The sequence below is a fragment of the Ranitomeya imitator genome, chromosome 4 (genome assembly GCF_032444005.1).
Source record: "Ranitomeya imitator isolate aRanImi1 chromosome 4, aRanImi1.pri, whole genome shotgun sequence".
Taxonomy (NCBI): Eukaryota; Metazoa; Chordata; class Amphibia; order Anura; family Dendrobatidae; genus Ranitomeya; species Ranitomeya imitator.
In genome coordinates, this window is record NC_091285.1 from 536,060,168 (window position 1) to 536,077,177 (window position 17,010).

The 17,010-nt window shown below is 44.3% G+C and overlaps 1 long non-coding RNA gene across 1 annotated transcript; it reads right to left on the reverse strand.

Moving 5' to 3' along the window:
• Positions 1-8,305: 8,305 nt before the first annotated feature.
• Positions 8,306-16,476, reverse strand: LOC138676695 (uncharacterized). The gene is made up of 2 exons (XR_011320810.1): positions 15,964-16,476; positions 8,306-10,610 (listed from the first exon to the last, which is right to left on the reverse strand). It is a non-coding gene; the product is annotated as an uncharacterized lncRNA (long non-coding RNA).
• Positions 16,477-17,010: the final 534 nt, after the last annotated feature.

The following is a 17,010-nucleotide window of genomic DNA, read 5'->3' on the forward strand; positions in this document are numbered from 1 at the left end:
GCACTGCCTGCATAATATAGCACAGCCCGCGTAGTAGTATACAGCACAGCCCGTGTAGTAGTATACATCACAGCCCGGGTCGTAGTATATACAGCACAGCCCGCATAGTAGTATATACAGCACAGCCCGCGTAGTAGTATACACAGCACAGCCCGCGTAGTAGTATACACAGCACAGCCCACACAGTGATATATACAGCACAATCCACATCTCATCCCCCCGATAATTGCTCCACAGTCCAGTAAAAAAAAAAAACACTCTCCTCACCTTTCCTCTTGCCTGCGCTGCTCCTGTCTCGGCGGCTGCAGTCTGCCCGGGACACAGCAGGTGTGCGATGATATGACGTCATCGCGCACCCGCAGTGTCAGAGGCAGAGCGGGGAATGATGGGAGAGGGAGCGTCAGTAGACGCTGTAAGACTCATGCTGGTGTGGTAGATGGAGGCAGGTATATCTCGCCCAGGTGTTTGTCCTATGTGAATTAGGCCACTCAGTATCTTCAGGGTGCTAATGGGTTAATGATTGCAGGAATAAAAGATGACCAGCTGGGTGTTTCCAGTGTCTGCCTGGGGCACACAGATTGCCTGCTTGTGTGAGACAAACGTGAGTGAAGAGCTCTGCTCAAGATCTGTATGATGTTAGCTGGGTGGGAGAAGCCCCCCCAGTTGTTGAGATAGCAACGTATTTGTTTAGTTAGTGCCGGACAGGCTAGGGTTTATTTTTATGTTTTGTTTTTTGTGTTGCTTTCACGTTAATAAATCTGACCTGAGGTCAGCCTGCTCAGAAACCTGCTGTACGCCTCAGATTCAATGCACAAACCACGTGTCCTTTGACCCCAGCAAAGGCGATCCCAGAGTGTTTTGTCACATTGTGGTGGAGAACGCGGGCATACCGTGGCACAGGCGACAGCATGGAAGACGTGGTGAAAGCCCTAGTACAGTCCACTGCCGTACAGCAGCAGGCCACTGCCGCACAGCACGAAGCTAATCGCTTGATGGCCGCACAGCTGAAGGAGTTACTGGACATGACGGTTGCAGACCGCCAACTTCTCCAACAGGTGGCGCAGCGCCTGGTGAGCATGCCTGACGCTGACCCGGAAGCAGAGTCCAGAAGGATCCATGTGAGTCGATACTGGCAAAAGCTGACTGCAGAAGATGACGTCGAGGCATATCTGACAACTTTTGAGCGGACGGCATTGAGAGAGAAGTGGCCGAAGGCACGATGGGCCGATTTGATTGCCCCGTTTCTCTCCGGCGAGGCCCAAAAAGCTTACCATGATTTGGACCCGGAGGTCGCTCAGGACTTTGAGAAGCTGAAAGCTGAGATCCTGGCCCGGCTGGGTGTGACGACGGCTGTCCGTGCACAGAGGGTACATCAGTGGACATACCAGCAAGATAAACCAGCGCGGTCTCAGATGTTCGACCTGATCTACTTGACAAAGAAATGGCTGCAACCCGAGGTACTGACAATACCCGAAATAATCCAGCGGGTTGTCCTGGACAAGTACCTGAGAGTACTACCCCAGCGCTGAAAAGGTGGGTAAGCCAAGGAAATCCCACGACAGCGGATCAACTTGTGGAGTTGGTCGAGCGTTATTCCGTGGCAGAAGGACTTCCCGAAGACACCGCCAAACCCCGGACTGTGCCTCCTCCTCGTGGAACCGGTAAGACTGTTCCAGGGACCACGGGTGAAGGAAAATCGCTTAAAACTGTGGGGGAGGAGTCCGGGACTGCTCGCACTCCGAGACCAAGAGTATTGGACGGTGGTCTCAGTAGGGGACCTGTTAGGTGTTTCCGCTGCCATGAGAAGGGTCATGTTTCTGCGAACTGTCCTGTTACCGCTGAACCCATGCAGTGCGACGTTATAGACTCCAGAAAACGCATGTCTTTGGTTACACAGCTAGTGAGTGTGAATGCGGGTCAAAATGATACAGTGAAACACCTGTGTGAATTATCTGTTGATGGGAAAAATGTTGTGGCATTACTAGACTCTGGAAGTGTGGTGACTCTGGTGAAAGCTAGTCTGGTGGCACTTCCGTCTGGTCCGTCTGACAAGTTTTCTGTGACGTGTGTGCATGGTGACACCCGCTCGTACTTAACAGCGGTCATATGGATTTCTACTCCCTATGGGTCAGTGCAGCACAAAGTGGGACTCGTTCCCGCATTGTTACATGATGTAATCCTGGGCAGGGATTTTCCCTATTTCTGGCAGTTGTGGGAGAATCAGTTACTCCTTCACGGTAGCTGTACCCGTGAATCTTCTCCCATGCCATCTGGAGGTCCCGAGTCCCTAGAAGAGACCCCACAGGAAGATGTTGCTGGGGAGGTTAGTGAATCTAACCTTCAGTACCCCTTCTCCGTCATGGCGGGGGAAACAGAGGAAACTGAGGAACCTCAGCGAGAGGCGGAGGCAGACAGCCATCCGGCACCCTGCCTGCCAGATTTGGGAGTCCAGGTGGATGACTTCCACAGCGAGCAAATGAAAGATCCTACCCTGACTCCGGCTAGGAAAAATGTAAAAATGATAGATGGGGTACCCGTAGAACCTGACACTAGGCTAGCGTACCCGTATATGGTTCTTGAAAATGATTTGCTCTACCAGGTAGAAAAAAAAGGGGAAGACACAGTGCAACGGTTAGTGGTACCCAAACCTTATCGGCGGAAGGTACTGGATTTGGCCCACGGACATATAATGGGGGGACATCTGGGGGTACAGAAAACCACAGAAAGGATATTGCATTGTTTTGTGTGGCCTGGAATACATTGTGATGTGCGTAACTATTGTGAGTCCTGTCCAGAGTGCCAAATCGCGGCCCCTAAATCTCAGTTCCGTAGCCCTTTGGTACCCCTTCCTATCATCGGGGTCCCTTTTGAGAGAATTGGGATGGATTTGGTTGGGCCCCTTCCCCGATCCGCACGTGGGCACCAACATATCCTCGTCATCGTGGACTATGCCACTCGTTACCCGGAAGCCGTCCCTTTGCGTAACACAGCTACCAAGACGATCACCAAGGAATTGGTACAAGTGTTTAGTCTGGTGGGAATTCCAAAACAGATACTCACCGACCAGGGGACTCCCTTTATGTCGAGGGTAATGAAGGAGCTCTGCAGGCTCTTACAAATAGACCCGTTGCGTACGTCTGTCTATCACCCTCAAACAGATGGCCTGGTTGAGCGCTTCAACAAAACCTTAAAACAGATGCTCCGGAAGGCGATAGACAAAGATGGGAAGAACTGGGATTACTTGTTACCCTATTTGCTGTTTGCCATTAGGGAAGTTCCCCAGTCTTCCACAGGATTTTCGCCTTTCGAACTGTTGTACGCCCGTCGTCCCCGGGGACTGCTGGACGTCGCAAAAGAAACCTGGGAAGGTCAAGTCACTCCCTTTAAAACGGTGATCGACCATGTAACACAAATGCAGGATCGTATTGCCGCTGTCATGCCCATTGTTAGGGACCATATGTTACAGGCCCAGGGAGCCCAGAGGCAAAGTTATGATAGAGGCGCTAAGGTCCGTACATTTGCACCCGGTGATAGGGTGTTGGTCCTAATCCCTACGGTGGATAGTAAATTCCTGGCAAAATGGCAGGGCCCATTTGAGGTCCGAGAAAGAGTTGGTGAAGTGAACTATAAAGTGTACCAGCCGGGTAAGAGAAAACCGGAACAGATTTATCATGTGAATCTGATAAAATCCTGGAAAGACCGCTCTGCCCTAACGGCGGATCTGCCCCGTCCGGTTTGTTCACCTACTGTACCAGAGGTGCAGGTTGCTGAGACTCTCTCAGAACGACAAAAATCTGAGGTTAAGCAATTTTTGTTACAGAACCGACAGTTTTTCTCCGAAAAACCTGGCCGGACGAAGTTGGTGAAACATGAGATTGTCACAGAGCCTGGCGTCACTGTTCATGTGAAGCCCTACCGGATTCCGGAAGCCCGCCGTGAAGCCGTCTCCCGGGAAGTGATGGCAATGTTGGACTTAGGAGTCATTGAGGAGTCACACAGCGCCTGGTCCAGTCCAATTGTGTTGATACCTAAACCGGATGGCTCCATCCGGTTTTGTAATGACTTTAGGAAACTGAATGCAGTTTCTAAATTTGATGCGTACCCTATGCCCCGGGTCGATGAGTTGATCGACCGGCTTGGTAAAGCCCGATACATTACGACCCTGGATTTAACAAAGGGGTACTGGCAGATTCCTCTGGCCGAGGCGGCCAGAGAGAAGACGGCATTTGCTACACCGGAAGGTCTGTTCCAGTATGTCTATATGCCGTTTGGACTTCACGGAGCTCCCGCAACGTTCCAGAGATTGATGGATCGAGTCTTGAGGCCTCACAGACAGTACGCTTCTGCCTACCTGGATGACATCGTAATTTACAGCATGGACTGGGAAACTCATCTCCAGAAGGTACAAGCCGTGATTGATGACCTGCGAGATGCAGGTTTAACGGCAAACCCCAAGAAATGCCACATCGGGCTTGAAGAAGCCCGATACTTGGGCTACGTGATTGGCCGAGGAGTGGTTAAACCCCAGATCGACAAAATACAGGCAATTCAGGGCTGGCCACAACCAGTGAACAAGAAACAAGTGCAGGCTTTCCTGGGGATTGCCGGCTATTATCGCCGGTTCATACCCAATTTTGCAGCCATGGCTACTCCCTTGACGGATCTTACCAAGGGGAAGGGTTCCGTCATGGTAAAATGGACCTCAGCTGCTGAAGAGGCCTTCCACAGCTTGAAACGGGCTTTGTGCTCTCAGCCCGTACTAGTGACTCCTGATTTCAGCAGCGAGTTTGTGGTACAAACTGATGCCTCTGATACTGGTGTCGGAGCTGTACTTTCCCAGGTGAGGGACGGAGTCGAACACCCGGTCCTCTATCTCAGTCGGAAACTGAATGTACATGAGCAGAGGTATGCCGTGGTTGAAAAAGAGTGCCTAGCCATTAAATGGGCTCTCGACTCCCTCAAGTATTACCTGGCTGGTAGGAAGTTTAGGCTGGTCACAGACCATGCCCCTCTCAAGTGGATGCACCTCCACAAGGACCGTAATAGTCGGGTAACCAGGTGGTTCCTTGCCCTGCAGGCTTACTCTTTTACGGTGGAGCACCGACCTGGGGTGCAGATGGGGAACGCCGATGCCCTATCCCGAGTGCACTGTTTCAAAAGTGTTCTTGCTCGACCGGAGTGGTCTGAGCAAGGGGGGGGGATATGTAAGACTCATGCTGGTGTGGTAGATGGAGGCAGGTATATCTCGCCCAGGTGTTTGTCCTATGTGAATTAGGCCACTCAGTATCTTCAGGGTGCTAATGGGTTAATGATTGCAGGAATAAAAGATGACCAGCTGGGTGTTTCCAGTGTCTGCCTGGGGCACACAGATTGCCTGCCTGTGTGAGACAAACGTGAGTGAAGAGCTCTGCTCAAGATCTGTATGATGTTAGCTGGGTGGGAGAAGCCCCCCCAGTTGTTGAGATAGCAACGTATTTGTTTAGTTAGTGCCGGACAGGCTAGGGTTTATTTTTATGTTTTGTTTTTTGTGTTGCTTTCACGTTAATAAATCTGACCTGAGGTCAGCCTGCTCAGAAACCTGCTGTACGCCTCAGATTCAATGCACAAACCACGTGTCCTTTGACCCCAGCAAAGGCGATCCCAGAGTGTTTTGTCACAACGCTCTCTCCTCCATCATTGCATTGAACTATACCGGCGTCATAGACGCCGGTATAGTTGAATGCGGCGGCGGCACTGGGGGGAGTAGGGGGGAAAGAGTGCAGCGGCCCACTACTGGCACCGGCCCTTCTGGCATTTGCCAGAAGTGCCCGATGGCCAGTCCGGCCCTGGTCACCGCCCACACACTTCCCTCCTCCTGAACTGCAGCGTTTCTCGGACCCACATCCGCAGCAAAACTGCAGATATTTTTTTACATCTCAATGAAAGTGTAAGGCCGGAGTCACAGTACAGCGAGATACGGCCGAGTCTCGCAGGTTAAATACAAGCTCTGGCACCGGCACTCCGGAGCGGAGCGTGCGGCTCCATGTATTGCTGTGCGGCTGCACGCTCCGCTCCAGAGTGCCGGTGCCAGAGCTTAGTTTTAACCTGTGAGACTCGGCCATATCTCGCTGTAGTGTGATCCCAGCGTAAGCGTGCAGAAACGCTGCAGTTCGGCACAAAAGAAGTGACATGCTGCGGAGGAAAAAAAAAGCTGCGTTTCGGTGCGGCCTTTTCCGCAGCATGTGCACAACAAGTCTGCGGCTCCCATAGACTTACATTGGTTGTGCACAACACTGTGGATTTAATGCAATTCCGTACGGCAAAAAACGCTGCGGATCTGCAATCAAATCCGCAACGTGTGCACACAGCCTTAGCATTTAGTGAGCCTAGCAAAATGGCAAGCAAAAAACAAGTGTGGGATTGCACTTTTATTGCAATTTCATCATACTTTGAATTTTTTTCACATTTTCTGTTACACGACATGGTAAAACCAATGGTGTCGTTCAAAAGTAGAACTTGTCCCGCAAAAGATAAGCCCTCACATGGCCACATTGACGGAAACATTATGGCTCTGGAAAGAAGGGGAGCGATAAACGGAAAAAGCTCCAGGGGTGAAGGGGTTTAGAAACATGGATATGGACATATCTATGGAAATAGATATATAGATATATCTGTATGTATCTATCCCACATCTATCTATCCCACATCTATCTATCTATCCCACATCTATCTATCCCACATCTATCTATCTATCTATCCCATATCTATCTATCTATCTATCTATCTATCCCACATCTATCTATCTATCCCACATCTATCTATCCATCTATCCCACATCTATCTATCTATCCCACATCTATCTATCCATCTATCCCATATCTATCTATCTATCGATCCATCTATCCCATATCTATCTATCTATTTATCTATCTAGTATCCATCTATCTATCTATCTAATATCTATCTATCTAATATCTATCTATCTATCTATCTAATATCTATCTATCTATGTAATATCTATCTATGTAATATCTATCTATCTGTGTAATATCTATCTATGTAATATCTATCTATGTAATATCTATCTATGTAATATCTATCTATGTAATACCTATCTATCTAATATATATCTAATATCTATCTATCTAATATCTATCTATCTATCTAATATCTATCTATCTATCTATCTAATATCTATCTATCTAATATCTATCTATCTAATATCTATCTATCTAATATCTATCTATCTATCTAATATCTATCTATCTATCTAATATCTATGTAATATCTATCTATGTAATATCGATCTAATACCTATCTATCTAATATCTATCTAATATCTATCTATCTAATATCTATCTATCTATCTATCTAATATCTATCTAATATCTATCTATCTAATATCTATCTATCTATCTAATATCTATCTATCTAATATCTATCTATCATCTATCTATCTAATATCTATCTATCTACCTATCTAATATCTACCTATCTAATATCTATCTATCTAATCTATGTAATATCTATCTATCTATCTAATATCTATCTATCTAATATCTATCTATCTAATATCTATCTAATTATCTATCTAATATCTATCTATCTATCTATCTATCTAATATCTAGCTATCTATCTATCTGTGTGTAATGGAGTGTGGGTTGGACAAATGTAAAAGAGGAGTTGGACAGAAATGACACCACACATCTTTTTGAAGAGAGAGGAGGGAGAGGAGGGAGGGGTTTGGGTGTGTTTTTGGAGTGGGTGTGCTAGGTTCTGGCTTAGTGGCAGTGCAAAGCATCATGGAACTTGTAGTATTAGGGCACAAAAAGGAAGTTGTTGATTAACCCCATGAGAGCTGAATCCAGCACTGAAGATGTGCTGCTACAGCATGATAACAGGTAATATTGCTAAAATAAACACAGTAGATGTTTTCAGTGACACATAATAGCAAGATTTATGAAAAAAAAACAAAAAACTTTATCGTAGTGGACAACTTCATTAATGAAAATGTAGAATCCCTGTGGGTGGAGATAAGGGGAGGGGGAAAAAATAATAAATTACTGATAGGGGTTTGTTATAAATCTCCAAAAATAATGGAAGCAATGGAGAATATCCTCGTAAAGCAAATAGATGAAGCTGCGAGTCAAGGAGAAGTCATTATTATGGGGGACTTCAACTACCCTGAAATAGATTGGGGAACAGAAACCTGCAGTTCCAGCAAAGGTAATCGGTTTTTGACAACTATGAGAGACTGTTAAGTCCTTCTCAGTCCCTGGCTTACTAGAGGTAGGGATCCTGAGTAAATGACACGCAAACAAGGTATTGTGTGATCATATACAGGGGAAGCCCAGGAGCACATCTCTCTCTCTGGGCTTTGCCCTCCCTTTATATAGAAAGAATTATTCTTTTACAGACATGCGCACAAGCGCTCATATTTCACTATCTCTTACATAAACAATCTATACCAGTCTTTATCAGTAGAAAGTTACATCATCTAGAAGGTGAATAAAGGCTGCTATTGAAAGAAGGAATGCACACATGATTACTTCCATAAAAGGAAATGTCAAGTCAGCAGAAATGTATCTTGTTGTAAGCCAGATTTCTCAGGAAGAAGACAAGATGGATTGTTTTAGTTCAGTCTGATCTCCACAATTCCCCCCTTTGACATTTTCTTTTATTTATTTTATTACCACAGGGCCAAAGACAAAGCCTTTATTTGGTATTACACATGTACATGCTTGTATTCAATAAGAGAATCAAATCTAGTATTAATTCTTCCGTTTAACTCTCGCAACCTTTTCTTTGTTTTGCAATAAGTACAGATATTACAAAGGGATAGCAAAATAAGCGCAATAATCAGTATTAGCAAAGGATAACATAAGAGAAGAAGGAAAAGAAACTTTATACTCTTGCATCTATTACACAAAGTTTATCTGTGCATACTGAGATACTCTTGAGCACAATCTGGAATAGTACGTATATGACTACAATAATCATAACTATATGTATTATGCTCTGCATAATCCCAGCAACCCACCCACCGATTCCTCTGAACCAGTTGGCTGGGTTAAGAAAAGAAAAGGTATCTGACCACCAGCTATCCTTATTCTGGTCATTGTCTTTGTCATACTGATCTCTGAGTCGTTGTACGTCCTTTAATTTAAATGTCATACTCATAGTACTATTCGGGTCTATATAATGACAGCAGGTGGGTCCGATGATTTGACACATACCCCCTTGTGAGGCAGTTAGGTAATCCAATACCAGGGTATGTTGGTTAGTGACTATTATAAGCTGATTCTGTACAGCTATACTAGTGTTTAGTATATCCAATATATCCCAGATCTGATCATCTAGATAATCCGTGGCTCTAACTAATTTATCCCACATCTGTGTTAACATAGGATAAATAAAAATGGTACTAGCAATTTTGTTAGGAATTCCCATTTGTACTATATGTGGCCTCCCCGAGGGACGTGGTGAGTTATCTGCAGCTCTTTTATACAGTGTGTGCTTGGGCACGGCTTGCATATTCACTTGTTTATTTGAAATTATGAATGTAGCCGGGGTTAGGCGTCCTAATGTACAAGTACCCTTTATACCTACGGGAAGCCATTTATATGCTCCTTCTCCGCATATCCAAAATGTACCTTCAGGCAGATCCCATAGAGCTGAGTGCTGCAATACCAATCTGTGAGCCAAGTCCACAAATCTAGATACATTCTGAAGCATACACCAAGAGGGTTTTTGTCCCAAGGGGCTACAGTACCCGGCTGCGGGATTCCCACATACAGGCATTCCTTTGATATACTCATCAGATTCATTACAAACCAGGTTCCCCAACTTACTTGTACAACTGTTTGCATCACCTTGGGGGAACAATTTAGAATGTTTCCATTTTCTATTATGTATGTATCTTTCCAATACTACAGGTTTGAAAGCATCAGAGGGGGGGACGGTTGTACTGAAACTAAGCTGTAGATTTTCTGTGGGGACCTGTCCTAAATTAGTTAATCCAGTCTTATTTCTAGGTACCCATTTTCCTCCCCTAAATGCTAAATATTGTAGATGTGTGTTACTCCCTGAGAGATTACCCTGCCACCAAGGAAATTCTACCCATCCCACAATTGGTATGGCGATTGTAGTATTCCACAGCCTAGCATTACCAATTTGGTTGTTGGCCAGGTTGTCTGAACAATTAGGCCAAGCGAATATTTCTTCTGCTAATACGGGAACTGCTAGAAAAGGTATACTTGTGGCTGATACCGGCGAATGGGTACAGATCCAACAATCTGTCAGGGTTTGTGTATTGTTTAACAAGTCATGCACTAATTTTCTATGATGTTGTACGAATCTATTGTTCAAAGGGGCTAGAGAATTCAGTCTATCCCACGCCTCCGTTGAGGTTATCATTATTAACATCAATATCATGAGTTTATACTGCTTTTCTTGCAATGGCTTGCATGTATCCATGATGCCTTTCCTTCAAGCTTGACTGATGTAGGTGTTGTCAACAGGACTTGGAAGGGTCCGTCAAACCTTGGTTCTAGAGCCTTTCTGGTGTGTCTTTTTACATAGACTTGATCACCTGGTTCCAACTTGTGACTTCCTTCTGTGTTGTCAGGATCTGGAAGGGAAGCAAAAACTTGTGCATGCACCTTAGTTAATTGTTTCTGAAGATTTTGCACATAAGAAGTCAATGACTCAATATTTAACACAAGTTGCTGTGGAAAATAACATCCTAAATTGGCAGTCCTGCCAAACAAAATTTCATATGGAGACAGTTTAGTCTTACCCCTTGGGGTATTGCGTATTGAGTAAAGGGCCAGTGAAAGGCATTCTGTCCAAGGCTTTCCTGTTTCAGCCATGGCTTTCTGTATTTTTAATTTTAAAGTTCCATTCATGCGTTCTACCTTACCAGAACTTTGAGGATGATACGGAGTGTGTAACTGACTTTCAACACCCAACATTTTCAGTACATTTTGAAATATTTCTCCAGTAAAATGAGTACCCCTATCTGACTCGATCACTTCAGGGAGACCGTAACGGGGTATCAGTTCGGCAACTAGCTTTACAGCAGTGTTTTTAGCTGAAGCCTTCCGAACTGGATAGGCCTCTGGCCACCCCGAGAACATGTCCACACATACCAACACATACTCATACCCATTACTTTTTGGCAGCTGGATAAAGTCTATTTGTAATCGCTGAAACGGGTAGAGAGGTCGGACGTGGTGCTTCATAGGGGTCTTTGCTGTCTGTCCGGGATTATGTGTCAGGCATATAGCGCATGCAGCACAATAGTCTCTTGCATAGTTGCCAAAACCTGGAGCCAACCAGACTTGCTTTGCCAGTAGTGTCATTGCATTTGCAGACACATGAGTAGGGTGGTGCAGTCCACCAACTACAATCGGATACCAGGCTCTAGGTAGACATATTAGTCCATCTTTCTTCCAAATTCCCGCTTGTTCTTCTGCCCCTTCCTTTTTCCACCTGTCCCTCTCCTCTTCTCCTGCATCTTCCTGTGCTTGTCTCAGTCTATCTTCAGTATTTTCTGTGAGGTTTACAGTATGAACCTGTTGTAAGGGTTTGACTGCTGCTGCTTTGGCTGCTTTATCAGCCCTATCATTTCCCCTAGATTCCCTAGTGTCGAGTCTCACATGTGCAGCTACCTTGATTACTGCTACTTCTTTTGTTTCTTGTGCAGCCTCTAAGATCTGTTTGATCAGAGAAGCATGTTTTACAGGTTGTCCTGACGCTGTCATGTAACCTCTAGCTCTCCAGATTACTCCAAAATCAAACACAATACCATGTGCATACCTAGAATCAGTGTATATATTAGCTGTCTGGTTCTCAGCTATTTTAAGAGCTTCAATCAATGCTGTTAGTTCTGCTTCTTGTGCAGACTGTTTCGGTGGAAGCGGTTCTGCTTTGAGAGTTTCAGATTCTGACACAACTGCATACCCTGTATGGAAGTTACCTGTGTCATCTGCAAACCTACTACCATCTATAAACAGCTCTAAATCTGGATTTTGAAGTGGTGTTTCGGATACATTGGGTAAGCCTACCGTTTCTTGTAAAATGAGCTCTGTACAATCATGTGTGTCTGTAGGGAAAAAATTTGCGTGTGGATCAGTGTCCTTATTCCCCCCTTCAGACTCGAGAGGTAGCAGTGTAGCTATATTGAGAGTCTGAAGCCTAGCAAATGTGATAGTAGAGGGGAGCAACAAAGAACACTGCAGCCGCAAATGTCTGGCCATGGAAATGTGTTTTGGTTGGACCTGGTTTAATATCCCATAAACATCATGTGTAGTTTGAACTGTGAGTGGATGCTCTAGGACAATTTCTGATGCTTTGTCCAACAATAGTGAGACAGCAACAACTACACGTACACAGGTTGGCGCTGCTCTAGCTACGGGATCTAACCTTGCTGAAAGATATGCAATTGGTCTTTGTTTCCCTGCATGCTTCTGGGTAAGAACTCCTGTAGCATGGGAATCAACTTCTGCAGCCATAAGCTGAAATGGTTTGGTGTAGTCTGGTAGCCCTAACGCTGGAGCTGAAACAAGGGCATCTTTTAATTGTTGGAACGAAATCTGACCTTCTTTTGTCAACAAATAAGGTTCACTTTTTACACAGTCATACAGTGGTTGCATTAGTTGACTTGCATGTATAATCCATTGTCTACAATGAGACACTATTCCTAAAAATGCTCGTAGCTGTTTATGATTTCTAGGCTCATTCATCTGTCTTATTGCTTCAGTTCTTTGTGGTGTAAGATGCTTTTTACCTTGAGAAATGCAATGACCTAGAAAGACCACTTTGGTCTGACAAACTTGTAGCTTTTGTCTATTCACTTTACACCCTTCTTTTTCTAAAAAACATAGTAAACTCACAGTGGACCTTTCTGCAGTTTCTAGATCTGGGCAGCAAAGTAGTAGGTCATCCACATACTGCAAAATTACTACCTGTGGTTCGGGTTCAAACCTCTGAAGGACTGTTTGTAGGGCATTTGAATAAAGAGTAGGGGAGTGTATCATTCCCTGTGGAAGGCGTGTCCACGCCAACTGTTTGCCCTTAAATGTAAATGCAAACAAATGCCAACTATCTTGGTGTAAAGGAACCGAGAAAAATGCATTTGAAAGATCTATTACAGTAAATACTTGAGAACTGGCTGGTATCTGTGATAGTAACGTATGAGGATTGGGTACAACTGGGGTGATTGGATCTAGAACTTTGTTTATTTCTCTTAGATCATGTACCATACGATATTTGGGCATAGAACCCTTATCAAGAGTTCTCTTTTTGACTGGATACAGAGGAGTGTTAGCAGGTGATTGTATCTCTACCAAAACCCCTTTCTCTCTATATCCCTCTATCTGTTTTGTAATCGCTAGTTCCTGCTGGGCACTCACAGGGTATTGTCTGAGCTGTGGGAGAACAGTTCCTGGTTGCACAGATAGTTTTACAGGAGAGATATGCAATAGTCCCACATCAGTGTCACCCTGTGCCCACAGTGTTTCTGGGACCGTTGAGAGGTCTAGATCTGTGGTGTACTCTTTTTCTTCAGTATAATCCTCAAAAGCCTGAATTCTAACATATTGTTCTAATGTTTCTGCATCATCAGGGATAGTCAGTATAACTGTGCCATCTTCCCTAAAATTGATGTTAGCTTCTAATTTCTTTAGGACATCAGTTCCTAACAAACATGTTGGGGCACCTCTGGCATACAAAAATCTGGATGCAAAACATTTAGGTCCTAATGAGACCTCTAGGGGCACAGTATATGGCAGTGTTCGAATTACCCCATCATAACCCTCAGCAAAAGTTGTTTGTTCTGAAATATCTTCCGGATTCGGAAGAAAATCTTGATTCAAAATTGAGGAAGTTGCACCTGTATCTATCAAAAATGGAATCTCTCTCCCCCCCACATTCACCTGTATCATAGGTCTTCTAGCTGGTAGGGAAGTTTGTAACACATCGAGTCAATCTGAATCTGGTATGGGACCATCTATGATGGTAGATTTCTGCTGGTTGTCCGTTTGGGGAGGGTTATTTCTGGGAACAAATTTGCCTGACTTTATATCTGCCAACTTCTTCCTGCACTCTCTTTGGAAATGACCTGGCTTTTTACAGTAGTGGCAAGGAAAGTTGTGTTTCACTCTTCCTCCTGTATTAGCTTGTGCTATTCTAACAGGCTTACGATTCTCTCTCATATCCATGACTATTCCTAAACATCGTTGTTTCACAATATTTGGTTGTTCAATTGTTCTCCAATCTGGAGTAGAGGATTTAAATTTTTCTCTGATTTTCGGATCTAGCCCCTCTATTAATTGTTTTGTAAAAAGTCTCCTTACTGAAGCATCAGTCAAATCCAATCCTTCATCCCTAAAGCTATTTTCTAATTCTTGACTATATTCTTCAATACTTTGCCCAAATTTCTGCATAATCACACCCGTAGATCCCCTTTCCCTCTGTTTTTCTCTCATGAAAATTATTAATGCCTCTGTGAACTGGGTACCTGATGCTTCTGTCTGTAAGGCACCCCCTTCTGCCACTGGTCTATTGGGCTGTAGGTGTGTCAATAATTCCTGAAAAAGTCCGGGGGACATTTTCATTCTACATAATTCTTCCCCGTCCGCCCAGACCCCAGCATGAGTCTGCATGATTTGTTGTATGTATTGTGCAAATCGGATGGGATATTGAGTGGGATCAGGCGCATTATGCAGGAGGGACATACCTTCAGCAGGGGACCAAGGAAAATACTGTCGGGTCTGGTGATATCTAGTTCCCATTACCCCGTCAGCACCAGGTTCCCTAAAGGGTCTTGGTACTACCCTAACAGGGGCAAGTACAGCGCCATGTCTAGGTGTACCACAGACTAGGCAATCATTTCTCCAATCTGGATTTTGTTGTCCACAGTGTGAACATACCCATCCTCCTACCCCACCAAGATTGGGATACAAGGCTGGAAATTGTTTTCCTCCTTCTGCTCCTCCAGATGGTACAAATGATTGGGCTTTTGGATCTAGGTAAGGTGGTGGGATTATGTCACAACTTTTTCCCTTCCCCATAATCCATTTGGAAGTGTCTGGATCATACTTCCAATTCTCCTCTTTAGCTGTTTTTGAGACCTCTATCATACAGTGTATGATTTCTTCCCACCCATTGTCTTTGATAATTCCACCTCGTTCTTTACTCAGTCTTTCCCATTCAGTGCTAAACATAAGTGCTTCTGAAATTCCCAATTTTTCTCTTACCCTTCTAATCTGACTTCTGACTGTCTTCCCACATCTTTCCTGTATGATATCTGCTGCTTCCACTTGTCCTAAGACGGTTTTTGTCTGTTTATTTCCCATTTTTCTTTTTTTTTTCAATATTAGCTATTTCTACCCCAGGTGACGTTTGGACAATCACTTATCCTAGGTGATGTCTCGTTGCCTTCTCTCCTAGGGAGCTAAAATATTGAAGGGCTGATCTGCTCCATTCTTTCTAATGTGCAGAATGTACTTAAGTGCTATTATGCACGCAAACAGACCCAGCAACACCATACAGATCACAAAACTTTCTGTGTCAGTTAGCATACTTGTCCCAGGCTCATGGACCCGCGTCCTGGGCTCATTCTATCAAACCTTATCCAGAAATGAAGGAGGTTAAGCACTTAAATGAGAGTCAAGCATGGGCGGAGGTCTCCCCGAAAGGACGCAACCACATGACCCAGTTAGGCTGACTTCCGTGTATAAGGCTTATACCCCAACTATTTCGGCTTATTTTTCTACGCACTTTTGCTCTTCTTTCACAACATACCACAACCTTCACTCTGTTCACACACTGCCAGGGACAGGACTCATAAATCTATACAATATAGTAACCCGAGTTTTATAGGTATCTACTCACTACTAGACTAACCCAGCGTGACACGGCTCATAGAGATCTTTCGGATAATACAAGGCAGATAAAAGAGAACTAATAATGTCTCTTACCTGGCCAGGTTTTTCAGTTCATTTGCCGTCCATTATCCCAGATCTCCATTGTCCGTATCCGCAGGTGAATCTCGAGCAAATACTCTCATCTCGGGTCCCCGTTCGGTGCGCCAAAGAAATGTTAAGTCCTTCTCAGTCCCTGGCTTACTAGAGGTAGGGATCCAGAGTAAATGACACGCAAACAAGGTATTGTGTGATCATATACAGGGGAAGCCCAGGAGCACATCTCTCTCTCTGGGCTTTGCCCTCCCTTTATATAGAAAATAATTATTCTTTTACAGACATGCGCACAAGCGCTCATATTTCACTATCTCTTACATAAACAATCTATACCAGTCTTTATCAGTAGAAAGTTACATCATCTGGAAGGTGAATAAAGGCTGCTATTGAAAGAAGGAATGCACACATGATTACTTCCATAAAAGGAAATGTCAAGTCAGCAGAAATGTATCTTGTTGTAAGCCAGATTTCTCAGGAAGAAGACAAGATGGATTGTTTTAGTTCAGTCTGATCTCCACAGAGACAATTACCTTTCACAGCTGGTTCAGGACCCAACAAGAAGGGGGGCACTGCTAGACCTAATATTAACCAACAGGCCAGACCGCATAGCAAATATAAGGGTTGGGGGTCACTTGGGAAATAGCGATCACAAAATAATACGTTTTCATGTATCCTTTAAAAAGATGTATAATAGAGGGGTTACAAGGACACTAAACTTCAGGAGGGCAAATTTCCAACGGATGAGAGAGGATCTTGGTGCAATTAACTGGGACGATATCCTGAGACACAAAAACACACAGAGAAAATGGGAGACATTTATTAGCATCCTGGATAGGACCTGTGCACAGTATATACCGTATGGGAATAAACATACTAGAAATAGGAGGAAACCAATATGGCTAAATAGAGCTGTAAGGGGCGCAATAAGTGTCAAAAAGAAAGCATTTAGAGAATTAAAGGGAGTAGGTAGTGAGGAGGCATTAAATATATACAAAAATTAAATAAATTCTGTAAAAAGCAAATCAAGGCAGCAAAGATTGAGTCAGA